This window comes from Equus przewalskii, chromosome 1, assembly GCF_037783145.1.
Source record: "Equus przewalskii isolate Varuska chromosome 1, EquPr2, whole genome shotgun sequence".
Classification (NCBI taxonomy): Eukaryota; Metazoa; Chordata; class Mammalia; order Perissodactyla; family Equidae; genus Equus; species Equus przewalskii.
The window spans coordinates 168,725,002-168,739,751 of NC_091831.1; the positions used below are offsets into that span (position 1 = coordinate 168,725,002).

The 14,750-nt window shown below is 42.2% G+C and overlaps 1 protein-coding gene across 1 annotated transcript in view; it reads left to right on the forward strand.

The window, feature by feature from the left end:
- Positions 1 to 435: 435 nt before the first annotated feature.
- Positions 436 to 14,750, forward strand: part of AKAP6 (A-kinase anchoring protein 6) — a 503,988-nt gene continuing 489,673 nt past the window's right edge. Inside the window, exon 1 of the mRNA XM_070587794.1 lies at positions 436 to 644. The gene's annotated coding sequence lies outside the window, so the exon portion shown is untranslated. The remainder of the gene's footprint in view (positions 645 to 14,750) is intronic.

Sequence of the window (14,750 nt, forward strand, 5' to 3'; positions counted from 1 at the left end):
CCAAAGAGAGTTGTAATTATTAGCATTAATGAGTTGTTGCTCATTAGCATTTGTGTGGAGTACCCAAATCACACCAACAAAGGGTGTGAAACCCTGGCTTGTGGTGGGGGAGGGTGTGCGGGATTGTTTCTCCTGGGATTAATACAAGAAGTATTTTCCTTGGTGCGGATCCATTCTTCTCTGTATGGGAATGTTTGATATTCATACAGTTAGGTGAGAGTTTCATTTTGAGAACTTTTTTAAATACGTATTTTTCTCAATGTATCTTAAAACCCCACAAACCCAACAAAATACTTTCTTTGTCATGATGACTTGTTCAGAAATTTGAAAAGGTCTCTGCTGAATGAGAGCTTTTCCTGCAGTGCAGGTCCACTAGTCATTCAAGCAAAGAGTTAACCGAGGCTTCTCTGGCAGCCTGCAAGCTTTGTGCGAGCCAAGCCCGGGGCTGAGAGAGGCTGATAGTCATTTGTTTGTGTATGAAGCTTTCATTCCCAACGTCTTAGACATCACATACCAGCAAAGATGACTGAAAAGCAGGGACAAACTCAAGTGGCTCCCGGCTGTTCTGGTGGCCTTTGATACATTTAATTCTGCCTGACAGTGTTTGCCACTTGGTTGTCTAAACAGAATTCTCTTCTCTGGCGGTGAGTGAGTCTAAATTATTCATGTCCAGCGGTCGTCATAAATACTATTGTGTGAGCCTGTGAACCTAAATGAGTCTGGCAGTAAAACCTTTGGTCTGGAGATCTTCAGCCCTCCCTCTTTGTTGCACCGTGTGTAAACTTCACCCTGGAGCTGTGTAGCTCGACGAGGTGTAATGGTCTTTGATGCTGAGAAACTGTGCAGAGGGGTGGTGCAGAGAGGGCCCAAATAGAAATGTCTCCCAGTGCCCTGAAAGCTCTGTCGCTTTCTTTTTCTCTGTCTCCAACCTCCTGGGGTCTGGATATAGCAACAGCACCCCCTAGTGTGTGAGAAAGTGAGGATGGGCTCCTAGTTAACTCAGAAGTGAGGTATTCTGGCTTCACAAAGTGAGGTGTGGGAAACAGGCGGCCTGGCATTTATTTATTGAACAGTACAGCTGACCCTAAATACACAACAGCATGTCTTCCAGGTTTTGACAGCTGAGAAAGGAAGATAGAGCCAGCAGGCAGATAGGGTTTTAGATTATTTTCAAAGATGTGAAAGCTGAGGAGAGCCCCAGGAGGGAATCCGGAGGTCGCTGGGGAAGGGAGCTGTGACTATGAACAATTTATGGCTTTTCCAAAGAATCAAAGCTTGGCCATGTGTATGAAGAGGAGGATGGACAGGGCCTGGCCACAAAGGCCCTCCCTTGCTGACTGAGACGGGGCCTGCAAAAGGGCCAACGCCTTTTTTCAGAGGTAAAACTGAAATTTCCAACACTCTAAGCAGTGGCTTAAAGGTCACTAAAATATAAATGGCTGGTAGATATTCCCTAAGAACAGAGTTTTGATTAAAGGAACTAGACTTAAATACAACAGGGACCAAAAGGGGAGCCAGACGGACTGCAGCGAGGAGGGAAGAGGGCTGCCTCCTTCCTTCATTTTGTCCGTCTAACAAATATTCATTGTTGAGCTCTGCACGGTGCCTGCTTCTGTTCTGGGTACGGGGGATACAGATGTGAATAAAACAGCATCCCTGCCCTCATGGAGCCTGCGTTCTTTACCGTCGCCAAGGGGCAGGTCACCACAGCTCAGTCCTCCGTGTTTACATTTTAAAGGATGGTTTATTTACAGGCAGAATGTGATTTGAGGACATGGAAAGTACTGCTGCTCAAAATCGTGTCTTCTCTAACCAGCCTTTCCTGCAATTTCTAAACCAAAAGCCCTCGTTCATTCTGAGAGTAGTAACAATGAAGCCAGATACTTTGGCCCCACACTTATTGTCTGGTGAAAATGAACAACCTGACAAGACCTAGAGGGATGGGGATCCTGAGGGGAGAGTTATACCTCTGGCACTGTGGAGGTGTGGCCTTGGGGAGTTCATTTTTCAGGGCCACGCTTTCCTCATCTGCGGAAGCAGCTGGATTAGTTCCTCTGTCAGGTCCTTGCGAAGCTCTAACATTCAATTTCTCATGACAGATAGCAGCCAGGAAAGCGTAGAGCACGGGGCGCCCCTGGGACCACTGGATAATTGTTTGGGGGTGGGGACAGGACCAGTTTAGACACCGAAAAAAAAGAAGGAGAACATGGAGAAGGAGCATGATTTGACAATCAAATTTGGGCTATTTAAAAAATGTTTCTAGGGCATTTATTCCTGGGTCTCATTTCTGACTGGAAATTACCCAGAAGGGAGGGTGGAAGTGTGGATATGGTTGTTGCAGATTTTTTGGGAAGCCCAATTATTTATACTTTTGTACGTCAAATGAGTTTTGAAAATTATCTACAAAACTCACGGTCATAGATCTGACCCCTGAGCTGAGCTGCTGCAGTGGAGAGCTTTGTGCTGTGGCTTTCCTTGTTGTCTGGAGTGTTTTCCTTTTACCTTTCCTGTTCAGGATAGAGATGGAGTACCACAGGCTGATTTTCTTTGAATCCTAGAGAGCAAGTGACCTACTTACTTACTATTGTGCCTGAAATCTTCAATTAGAGTATATTTTAGGAAATAGTTTTTCAGCTTGAAATGTGATTTTGCTTTTGCGAAAACACACTCCAGTAGAGAGATAGCGGATCAGTTTTCTTGGCTGTTCTCCTGACCCACTGTGTAACTTTGGATACTATATGACTTCTCTCCTTGGAAAGAGGCGACGTAAAATTCATGGGTTTTCTGTTTAGAAAAGACGATTCATAACTATACCTTTATAGGCACGTGTGGTGAAGATTAATGAAAGCTTTGATTGGGTTTAGAAATCGAACAAAATCCATCACTTATATCTAGCTCTCTAACAGCTAGAAGATGTTGATCCTGGTCTTTGCATTTACTGGTCAGGCTTTCTTTACTTTGCTGTCCTCTTTGCAAAGAGTTTCAGCCTCTCCATGAAGACCAAAGTACTGTGTAAACAGGATTCAGTGATGGAATGTGGGTGGGGCTTTTCATTTACGAAATTTCTTCTTACACATGGCTGACTTTTAAAGAAATAACACCAAGGACCAAGCCAGAGGCAGAAACCTTGGGTGGCTTTGGAGGTTTTTTTATGTGTCTGTTCTGCCATCTGCTGGAAAAGGATCACCAAGCTTGGAAAGCTGACTGGCAAAGTGGAGGAGGGTGTGCACTCCTGGCTTCTCCATCCCTCTCCCAGGACCGGGCAGAGTACAGCAAAGCTCATAAAATGCCATGATGCACTTGGTTTTCTGTTGGATTACCGTAATTCACTACTAGTGTTATCCCACAAGGATTTCCTCACCAGTGCTCTGAGCTCATGGCCAGCTGCCTCAGGCCCAGGAGCCTGCTTTGGGAGTCTGGATCACAACATCCCCTGGCCTCATTCCTCTGGGGACCCAGAATGTTGACTGCGATTGCCTTGTAGTCCTGTTCACTGGTTTAAAATGGAAACTAAACAGAACATTAAATCCAAAGTAGGGGGCAGGGTGGCCGCCTTCATTGTGATGTCAGTATAAGAGGGCCAACTGACCTATTCAAGAAATGAGTGCCCTTTTTCCCTGGGATTATCATCTTCCTACTTTTTGGTGTTAAATGCCCTTTTACAAAATAATGGTAATAAACGAGAATTATCACATTAAGCATATATTTGTTTGGCAAAAAACAAAGTTAGCTACTGTCAGTTCCCTAATTCTTTAAAAACATTTCGTCTGTGAAATCCCAAAGTCTCGGCAAATGCGGTTTGCTACTCCCTGTGGTCTCACCTTTCCCTTCTTGTGACAAATTGAGTGGAAAAGTGGGGTCAACAATCCTCAATTGCAACTTCCATATTTTCCCTTGCAAATTCTCTGCGGACTTTTCTGTACTGTGACCCACATAGAAACACAAAAATAATAGTGTGGTAGAATGAGGATACTGTCTCTTCACTAACTGGGTCGCTGCTTTACAGATGAATTTTGCTCTGTAGTAAATGCTTGGCCTGGTTTTGCACCCCTTTGGATCATTTTCTTCCTCTGGAGTTCTGGATGCAATGTGACCTTCCTGACTGTGTATGTGGAACTCCCATGGGGAAGATTGAGATTTTTGGCAGTCAGACACTCAAGGCATCTGGGACAGGATGTGGAGGTCTAGCCTTCTTCTTAAAATCTTCTGTTTCTTCTTAAAATTTCTCAGAGGGATACAATACTTTTGAAAGACTTTTAAAAGGGAATGTGACATTTTAATCTCTATGATTAGTTAAAAGATTCTAACCGAAGCAATGAAACTGACTTTCTACTTTATTAAGGGTTGTAACTACAGAAGAGTATGATTTTTTCCCAAATGTTTTAAAGCCCTAATTCAAATAAAATTAAAAAGATTAAAGAAAAAAATAAAAGTGAAGCTACTCTAATTGAGGCAGGTTTGGTACTTGGCTCTGTGGAACCTGAACTGAAAACTGCCGGTGTAGAAAAACTGAATTGAAATTTATTTTTGAGAAGATATTTTGTTAAGAGGGCAGATAGTTGAGATCTGAGTAGGTGGAGGCTGGGAAAATAAGTTTGTACTGAAGCCAGAACACATGGTGTCTTCATTGGAAATAGATGTTCCCAGAGAATAAACTTTTTTGTATATTTTTCTATTGATAAAGACTGCTTCTGGACAAGCAAGGACATTCAGGATTGCAGGGCGTGAGTTTTATACGGACAAACACAGAGGCTTGTGACCTAAAGGCCATGTGAAAAAGGTGGAAAAATCCTCCCCAGTGAAATTTTCATGGGCCAGATTGTTAGAAATATGTCCAAGAAGTGATTTCATAAAACTTTTGAAACTTGGCTGAAAAGCCTGGCAGATATGTATCATCTGGTAAATATTTAGGACTTTGTGTATATTATTTTCAAGGAAAGGCAATAAACTGTAGAAAAAATTTTTCAACAAAAACGAAACACTGCAGGATTGTTAGCTTTTGAATCAGAATTTTGGTAAGAGAATGAGTTTTATTCCAGGGGGAAAAAGGCGGTCTTATTTCTGATAGAATGAGGTCAATTTAAATTCTCTTTCCTTGAAGGTGACCAGGTCGAAGTTTGCTATGATTTGTTTGGTAACTCAGCAAAGCCTGGACATACAGTAGCTTCATTTTTCATCACCTGGTAATTTTTTTTTTTTTTTTAAATTTTCTTGCCTGAAAGAGCTTATGAGGTTTCAACGTTACCTGAATCTTAAAATCTCAGTCTGTAACTCAATGGCAATTGAAAATGTGAATTCTCCTTTGTGGTAGGAGAACTAGAAAGCAGGAAGGTAGAGTTCAGGAATGACACTCCCAGAAGGGAATCACCAAACTTCAAGGCCATGTCCTGGTTTCCTTAGGCCACAGCCTTCTGTCGATGACACCATCTTGTATTTCTTTCCCAATGGAGTTCACATCTGTCATCTCATTTGTCTTTCAAATATCCATTAAGGTAAATGAGTGTGGTAACCATGCGCCTATTAGACAACTTGGGAAGCAGAGTCACAGATGAGGAATTACTTTCCTGTCTCCCTTTTCCTCAATTCATTGTTCCGTTGGTAATAAGGATAACATAAATGTCAACCACTTACTATATGCCAAGCACTTGACATGTATTGTCTCATTATTGCTTGTGAGATAGGCATAGTTCTATTTTTTTCAGATGAGGAAATAGTGGCTTATAGAGATTAAAAAACTTACTAGAATTTATGTAGTTAGTAAGTGGCAGAACTGGGAGCTGACCTAGCTCTGACTTCATGACCCGTGTTTGAAACCACACTATACTGCCTCTCTAGTAATACCCTACAGAGAAGGCAGCTTACACAGGCCAATTGAACCCAGTTGTCTATTACCGGGCCCCTAGCCCGGTTGTCCTCTGTGTCCAGCATCCAGAGAAGCAAGGAGTTGCTTTAGACCTCCCAGGAAGAGGTTCTGAAGAGTGTCCTGCTCTCTAGCTCAGGGTCAACTGTCACAGGTGAGAAAGACCCTCTCTAGGATGTTTTACATGACAGAGACACAGTAAATTAATATACGCTCTATGTAAAGACTCAGTAAACAGCAGCTCAGTAATTGCCCAAGGCCTAAGCAGGCAAGCAGGAGGCCTCAAACTGGACAGCCTGCCCAGTGTCTAGGCAGGCGTCATCTCACAGGCTTCATTCCCATCCTGGCCTCTTCCCTCTTCTGTTGACTTGGGCAGAGTCCCAACTTTTCCTTACAAAAGATCAAAACTAAGACTTCTTGGCTGCCCAAACCACATCGTCACTAAGGTTTGGCCGTCTCTCAGAAAAGACAGGCTGGGTTGGCCTGAACTTTCCTCCCATGGCATTCCAGGAAATTCAAACTCCAGTGAAGGACCTTAAAACCAGCAGCTATCTCCATACCATAGTTGTGACTTTGACTCAAAAACTGAATGTATCTGATGCCAAGTAAATGGCAACTCTGGGGATGCTGTCCAGACTCCTCACTTTTAACTCATTTATCTTTAGAAACCTAACCCTTCTCTTTTGGACCCCAGGCCTGTATGAATGAAATTCTATTTGGGTATAAAGTTTATTCTAAAAAGCGGGTGCTTTATGGACTACTACTGTTTTTGAATCCTAATAGCCATCTTTGTTACTTTGTTGATTATGAATTTTCTAGGAGAAATAATTTTTTAGAACACGCATACTCTGGACCCTGAATGTGCAAAATGTACTTTAAGGGAAAGTGCCTGAAATGCCCGGCTGTGCACTATTTGTTTCAGAAGGAGAAAAGATATCTAAGCTCTCCGTTTCCTTTTCCTCTTGGTTCTGTGAGCTGGTGAGATTTAACTCTTCAATTTCTTCCATGCCTCAGAAATTCAAATATCTCAGCTACCCAAAATATCACAAATGCTTTAGGAATTTTGGAGGAGGAAGGGAGTGGTCAGAATGCTGCTTTCTTTCTCTTAACACAGTCAAACAGCATCTGTTCGCTTTCTAATTCACTACGGAAAAAACGACCTTTCATTTTAGCCTCTGCATAATAAGAACATGATTTCTAACATTCCATTCATTGCAGGAAAAGCTCATTGTTTTAAATATCTGGTCTCAGATGTTCATTATGATGCTGTGTTTCCTCTTCTCCTTCCAAAGAGGGAGGTAGGTCACTCACATCTGGCAAATGGCGAAGAGTTAGCTAGATAAACTGTGGCTCACCACCAGCTCTGCCCTGGCCCAGGCAGCAGGTGGTTCTTTTGATCTCTCACTAAACGGAGATTTTTTACAGGAAACAGCCTTTGAGGAAGGCAGTTTAAGCAATTTGACAGTTTTGTAAGCAGCATGCATGTAAATCAGAGGATAATCCTTTTGTGCCCCAAACATCTTATAAAATAGTAGGGGAATCAGATATACAGGGGATTCCAGTCATGCCATTTCCGCAGTGCACACATTGTCCAGTCGTGAGCCGTAGAAGTGTAGATGATGATGTCTTGCCCCTGTCGTAAATCCCAAACAGAAGAGGATGAGGGGCTCTGCATTTAGCAGGTTACATATGATAGCAAAGAAAGCTATGTCCCTTGGCATAGTGCACCTCCTTTGGGGAACAGGACCTCTGACCCTGCAGAGCCCAGAGTAATGAGGATGAGAAACACAAAGACCCCCAGTGAGTTATTGGGAACGATGGCAGGTGGGGTCACTCCTGCTTACACCTCTTCTTTCCCAGACTTGTGAATTCTTCCTATTAGGACACAGCACCATATAGATTCAATACTTATACTGCGTCCTGGAAGATGGCACCCCATCCTTGCAGAGAATTGCTTCCAAGCTGATGTTTCAGCTACACCTTTGACAGGACATTCCAATGATCTGTTAGGCCAGTGGCTTCTGGATGGTGCAGTATGTGATATGACCAATGTGTTCCATGGTCATGGACCCACTCCACAATGTCCTTCATTGTGAAGTGGGTTCCCTGATCATATCCTATGTTTTGTGCGATTTCATGTCTGTGGAATAGGCACCTTATGATCCTTGGGTAGTATTGATGCTTTAGGCTCTGTAGATGGTAAAGGCAAACCCACACTCAGAATGGGTGTCTCTTCCTCTGAGAATGAACCATTGGCCCTTGGAAGAGTATAGTGTCAACTTGCCACCAACTGGCTAGGTGGCCTCCTCAAGGAATAGTGCCATATAGGATGCTTGGAATTGATCTCTGAGGTTGGAAATTTAGAGAGGCAGTAGCTAGATTGGCCTTGGTAAGTGGGAATCATGCTCTTGGGCCCAAGCATAGCCTTCATCTCTGCCTCTGTGGGCATGTGCCCATCTTGTTATTCAAGGTAGTCGATGACAAAGGCTGACTCATGTCAACTGGCCAAGTCATTTTGCCTCTTTAATTGTTCAGTGCCTATTCCATGGTGGATGCTTTCTGATGGGCATTAACATGTGATACAAAAGTCTTCACACTTCATGCTCACAACTGTATGTCCATTTACATGGATCTTTTTGTCTCTGATCTTATGGTATCTTTTCCTTTCAGGTTCCTGACCAGCCAACTGCCCCTCCAGCCTTGCCAATCATTGCAGTAATTTTGTTCTCCTGGCTTCTGTGCTGCTACCTGTCCTCTATTGCTTTGAGGTCCCACTAACCCTATCACTATCAACAGGCCAAGCTTTGTGACTGCCTCTCCTACCATTAGCTTTGGCCTACAGAGGAGAACCACTACCGAAGTTCTTAGTGATGCTGGTTCTCCTCTCACTAGCAAATTCCTGATGTCCTTGGTAAATGAAGGGTCCTCTTGGCTCTCCTGTGAAATATAATCCTCTGGTGGGTCATTTGGCATCACATAATGCCCAATGTGATGCACAAGTGGGCCACCACTCCTTGTTATGTGCTAGAACATCCCCCATGCAGGAAGACACTACAGAGGCCTCTCTGCCGCAGGCAGCACATGCCACCTTCAGGAGTGGTGCTGCTTCCTTCCAATATGGCTGTTTCCCTTAGCCTCTTTATCCCTCCTTCTACCACTTGCTGTGGCAACTCAAGAATTTTCACTTTCCTTTGCATAAGCTAGATAGTTTTCTCCAGGTTTCTAGGAGCCACCCTAACAGCAAGTTTGCTCCTTCCATGAGGTCCTTGCCAGAGTGTTAAATCCCATGTCCCAAGACAGTGCCCTCACATCAATTTATTGGTGCTTATACAGTTTTATATTCCTCCGCCCTTGATCAAGCACCCTAAAAAATGCAGCCACAGAGATCCTCCCCTGGACTGTCTGGACATGTAGCTAATTCTCATAGCTCCTTTGGGGTGTAATCTCTTTCTTCTCTTATCAGCCCTAGCATGTCACCAGAGATTATGCTGGAATTTCCCTACTTATGAGTCTGGCGGCCAGGGGACAAGGTGGAACTGCTCCTGAAGTTGGCCTCTGTAGTGTCTTCCTGCATGGGGAATGTGCTAGCACATAACAAGGAGTGGGGGGCCACCTCTGCAGGCTCGGAGGGTTCAGGGGGGTCTGTAGAGCCATAATTCTCAAGGGCTTTAACCCAGATGCTCCCATATGGGTCCCATATTTTTCCAGTTAGGAATTTTGCATAAAAGACGTGCCTTAGCTAAGCATTTAAATATTTCTGGGGCTTTTGACTATTCAGCCCCGGGTTTCCTCCTCAGTTGTGTCCACTCTTCCACTATGGGAGATAGGGGCATCTTTGTAAACAACCAAAAAGTTTTCTGATTGTTATAGTTTGTCTCTAACTGTCAGTAGCTGCTCTCAAGTTGTTCACTGTCCCTCTGCAAGGCAGTACAACTTAATCCTAACCGACTGACTCTACCATTCTTTTGTGCATTGTCCCCCTTACCTTTTAAACGCCTGAATCTTGCTGGCAAGGGCATTCCCCTCCCAGATGTCTTCTCACATCACCACCAGTAAAACCTTCAGCACCTGGTCCATCGCCTTGTACTAGGGACTATCCACGCCCCACAAATTACTTGGGACTTGCTCTTCTTTGCCAGATGAGGGGTGGATGATCCAGTCCAAAAATCCTATCTTACTGCCTACTTTCTCAGCCCACTCCTACTACTGATTGCTTCAGTTCATGTTCTCAGGATGTAGATGCCAAGATGGAATTAGAAGTGCAAGGGATTCATGGGGGAAGACACCTGTGAAGAATAAAGGGGAGTGAGAGCAGGAGTAGAAGGGAGAGGTTTTGGATGGCACTGTTGATTTAACACCTGTGAAAGGAGAGAGACGAAAGGAGGAAAAGGTAGGAAGAGCCTGAGACTCAGCGCAGCTTTGAGAAAATTTCAGCAGGTAGATAAGGAAACAGAGCAAGGATTGCCCTTAGAGGCAGAGGCATCCTGCCCTGTCTGGAATGACCCAGCTCTAGTACTCCTGCTGTGCATAGTCACTGGCTGAAAGCAGTCCAGGGAGTCCATGGCCTTGGCCTGAACGCTGCCTCAAAGCCTGGACGTGTGTCTGCTGGATGCTGGCAGGTAACTATGAACACTAGGTGGCACACAGCAGGGAGATCTGAATGGCAGACTTCCATGGCTGCCATCCCCACTTCTCTGTCTGTAGTCTTCCCTATCTTAATGACAACATCTCCTGTTCTTAGGTCAAAATCATGGACTCATCCTTTATTCTTTTCTTTTTTACATTCCCCACATTTCAATATGTCAAGATAACCTGTGGCCAAACCTTCAAATCCTATCTAGAATTGGACTACCTCTCATTGCCTTCACTACTCTCATTGATAGGAAGAGATGCAAGAAGAAGATAGCCATCTACAAACCAAAGAACACCTTTGAAGCTACCAGAAGCTAAGAGAGAGGCTGGAACAGACCCTTGCCTAGGGCCATCAGAGGGAGCATGGCCCTGCCAACACCTTGATCTCAGACTTCTGGCCTCCAGAATTGTGAGATAATAAGTTTCTTTTGGTTAAACCCCCTACTTTGTGGTACTTTGTTACTGCCACCCTAGCGAGCAAACACACATGTCTCTCATTTGGATTACTCTAAGAACCTCCCCATTGAGCTCCGCTTCAGCTTCTTCCAACAGAGCCAGAAGAAGGAGCTTGCTTAAGGGAAATCAGATTATGTCACTCTTCAGTTCAAACATCATCCAGAGGATTTCTATTTTGGAGTAAAAGCCAGAGTCTTCACACAGGCCCATGTGACCTGTGCCCACCCTGCTCTAGCTGCCTACCTTTAGTCTTCAAGAAGGCCGAGCTCTCCCATTAAGGCCTTTGCATAAGCTGTTTCCCCTGGCTGCTCTTCCTCCAAATGCCCACCTGGCTCATTCTCTCACTCCTTCCCAGTCTTTGTTCACATGTCACCTTCTGAAGGAAACCTACCCTCGCCACCCTGCTTAAAGGCACAGTCACTCCTCCTGCATGCCTGATCCCCTTTAACCTGCTCTATTTTCTTCTCTCTCCATAGCCCTTATTACCTAACGTAGCATAGAGACTATTATAATTATTTTTTGTTATTTGTCTCCCTCCACTAGAATGCTAGGCCATGAGGGAAACGAATTTTTGTTTTATTCTCTGATATATCCCAAGAAATATAACAGCACCTGATTGCTAGAAGCTGCTTAATGTTTGGTGGGTGAAGGAATAGGCTTTCCAGGGTCGGAAACAGAATAGAATATTAAACCCCATAGCCTGGTAGCGCAATAAATCTCTCCATGATTTAATATCCGGTGTGAATCTTGTACCCAGAACTGACCAATCTTCATTCACCTAAGTTATATCAAAAGCATCCTGTGTCAGGCACAGGATCAAAGAGGAACCATGTTTGGTCTGTGCCTTCAGGGACTCAGAGTCTTGTGCCTGGAGGCAGGCAAATGCATGTCATAGATTATCTTTTTTTGTTACCCTATTTTTTTGTTTGTTTGTTTGTTTTTAATATACAGAAGAAGGGCCAGGGGGTGCTGAGGAGTGATGACAGGGCCAGGTAGATTTATGTGGTTTCATTTAATCCAAGCAGGCTTTTTTTGAGGGGAAGTTGAATCCTATTTCAGGTATCACATGTAGAATTAAAATCTTTCCTCTCCTGCTCTGGACCTAACCAAATGGTACAGATTTCACACGAAAAAGATGTCATTATCTGGAATATAATGATTAACCTATTTAAAATGGGTAGACATTTTCTATTAATGGAGAATTATGGTCATTATGCAAGTTTCTGACTAATCCTAATTACCTCCAGGCCAGTTTCATGAAAACCTGTAAGTAAAAAGTGCTGCTGGCAGCATTGTGCAAAAAGAAACCTTTAAACAGGCTTCAACTAAGGTTGGTGAATGCAGTGAAAGATGCACACAAAGTAGGTAGTCGCCTATTCACAATCTTAGGTAAGAAAATAGGTATTTGTAGTCCTAGTCAAGACTTTAATTCTCTGAAATTTTTCATGATCTGTCAAAAGATATAACATTTAAAAAGTGGATCTATGTCTGAGAAGCTTTGCATTTTAATTGAATTATTTTTCTTTAGTTGAATTCTTTTTAAACAGTTCTTGCTATTCAGTCTTTGATGTGACTTAGAAATCTTGAGTGATGTCTTAGGGAAAAAGCAGTGTTTGGGTGCACATCTCTTTTTATCTTCGTCATTTCCTCGTTTATTCGATGTTTCTTGAGTGTCTACTATATACTAGTCTAGATTATAAAGAGGAGCATTCTCTCCATTTTATGGAGATCAGAGTTCTCAGATCTCTCCTGGACAGGGCAGAAAGATAAGGAATTGTCCACCTTGTATTAATTGCAGTGACTTGGGGGGAAATCGTTTTTATACCTCTTTTGGCTGAAAATTCTTAGTCTGCAAGAGGGAAAAAGCCTTGTACATCACTGAAAGAATAAACATTGTCAAGGGTTCAAGGTTTAAGAAAAAAACCTATATTTCCACCTCTAAATAACAATTATTATTTGCTTTAAAATATCAATTTTTCCATTTTTATTAATTTCTATTTTTTTCCCATAGAAGTGACATTTTCTTCCTTAATGTGATAATATTCATTGATGTTCTTTCCCTCTCCAAGACAATTTTTCAAAACGTTTTCTTCATATATGACATTTCCTTCTCTTATCATTTTGTGACATTTCTACATTTATTTTCTATTTTCTAACTAGCTTTTAAAAAGCTCTAAAAGCAGACCTCAGCATTTCCTTGAGTAAATAAGTTATTCTCAGATTATTCCGCTACTCCCTTGCCCTTACTTTTTCCTTTTCTTCTTTGGCCTTTCTCTTCAAAGATGTTATCCTATTTTTACTTTTCTGTCTTCTCTCTGAAATATAGTTAACCTACCTCTTTTTTGAAGTTTTTTTGGTCTCATTGACTTTCTGTATTTGAGAAATCTTTCAATAGATTTCAAAAAGCTGTCCAGTTAACACTATGTTCCTAAGAAAGAGAGTCTTTACTCTGAAAACTATCTTCTTTCACATTTCTGGATTTTTTTTTTTCTTTAATCTCAGTTCCGTCTTGTTCTCCTTTCTCCTTTTTGTTTTCTTTTTGGAAGACACAAAATTTTCCTCTTTCTGAATTATCTTTTGTTTATTGGTAGTGATTCCAAAATAGAATGTGAGAGATTCTTCTTTTTATTTTAGGAGGATGTTCCTAACATTTCTCCCTCTCTGGGCTCCTGGTAGTTTCATTTTTCTTAAATTCCATTTTCTAGTTTTCCTTTGAGAGTTTGTAAAGAGTCAGTTTCCGTGATTTTCCCAAGTTTGCCTCCTCTTCAGATGGCTTACTCCATATTCTCATGTTAGACAGGCTCAGTTACTTAAGTACCACATTCAAAATGTCAAAATCAAGTGATCTTGGGGTATTTACTTTTGTTCCAGCAATTTATCTGAATGACAACTTACTTTCTTCTAGTTAAACTCAATCTCTTAGGCTTCCCCAAATGTTTAATTAAAAATTTCTTTCCAGGTCCTTTTCCAACCTTTTAGCACACCAGGCCATTGCGATGATGTTTTTGCAATTCTCTCCTCCAGCTGGGTTGAGGGCTTCCGTGGTGCCTCCTTTCCATGAAGGGCTAGTCCGGTCTCAGACTCCTCAGTTATAAAAACTATTTCAAAACACAAGCGCTACCTTCCTTCCTTCCTCCCTTCTTTTTGTTGGTTAAATTCAGGAGTTGTCTGCTCATTCTTACACTGTTTGATCGAGAAACGAGTTCTTGGGAATAAAAGTTTTTATTCAACATAATGCTAGGTGTCAAATTATCAGTCAGTCTTCTCATGCTGTTCAACTGTTCTTTCTTTGTAGGATTTCTCCTTAAATATCCTTTTTATACCTTGAAACTGGTTTGACTGTCCCTCACAAAAAAGCATTCATCTTATTACTTTTTGAAGTGTAAAACAATTTGTTCTCATTTTGAAAGGATTTTCCATCCTCACTTTTAGTGATGAAGGTTCAAGAAAAATGATTTCTCTGCACACTAAAAGGTTATCTTTGGAAATATAAATCAAAACCACAATGAGTATCACTTCACATCCACTGGTGTGAAGACAGATAATAACAAGTGTTGGTGAGGAAATGGAGAAACTGTAACTCTATATCCTGCTGGTAGGAATGTAAAATGGTGCAGCCATTTTACACTAGTAGTTCCTCAGAAGTGTAAACATAGAGTTACCATATGATCCAGCAATACTACACCTAGTCATATACCCAAGAAAAGTGAAACCATATGTCCACACAGATGTTCTAGCAGCATAATTCATAAGAACCAAAAGGTCAAAACAACCTCAATGCCTATCAACTGATGAATAGATA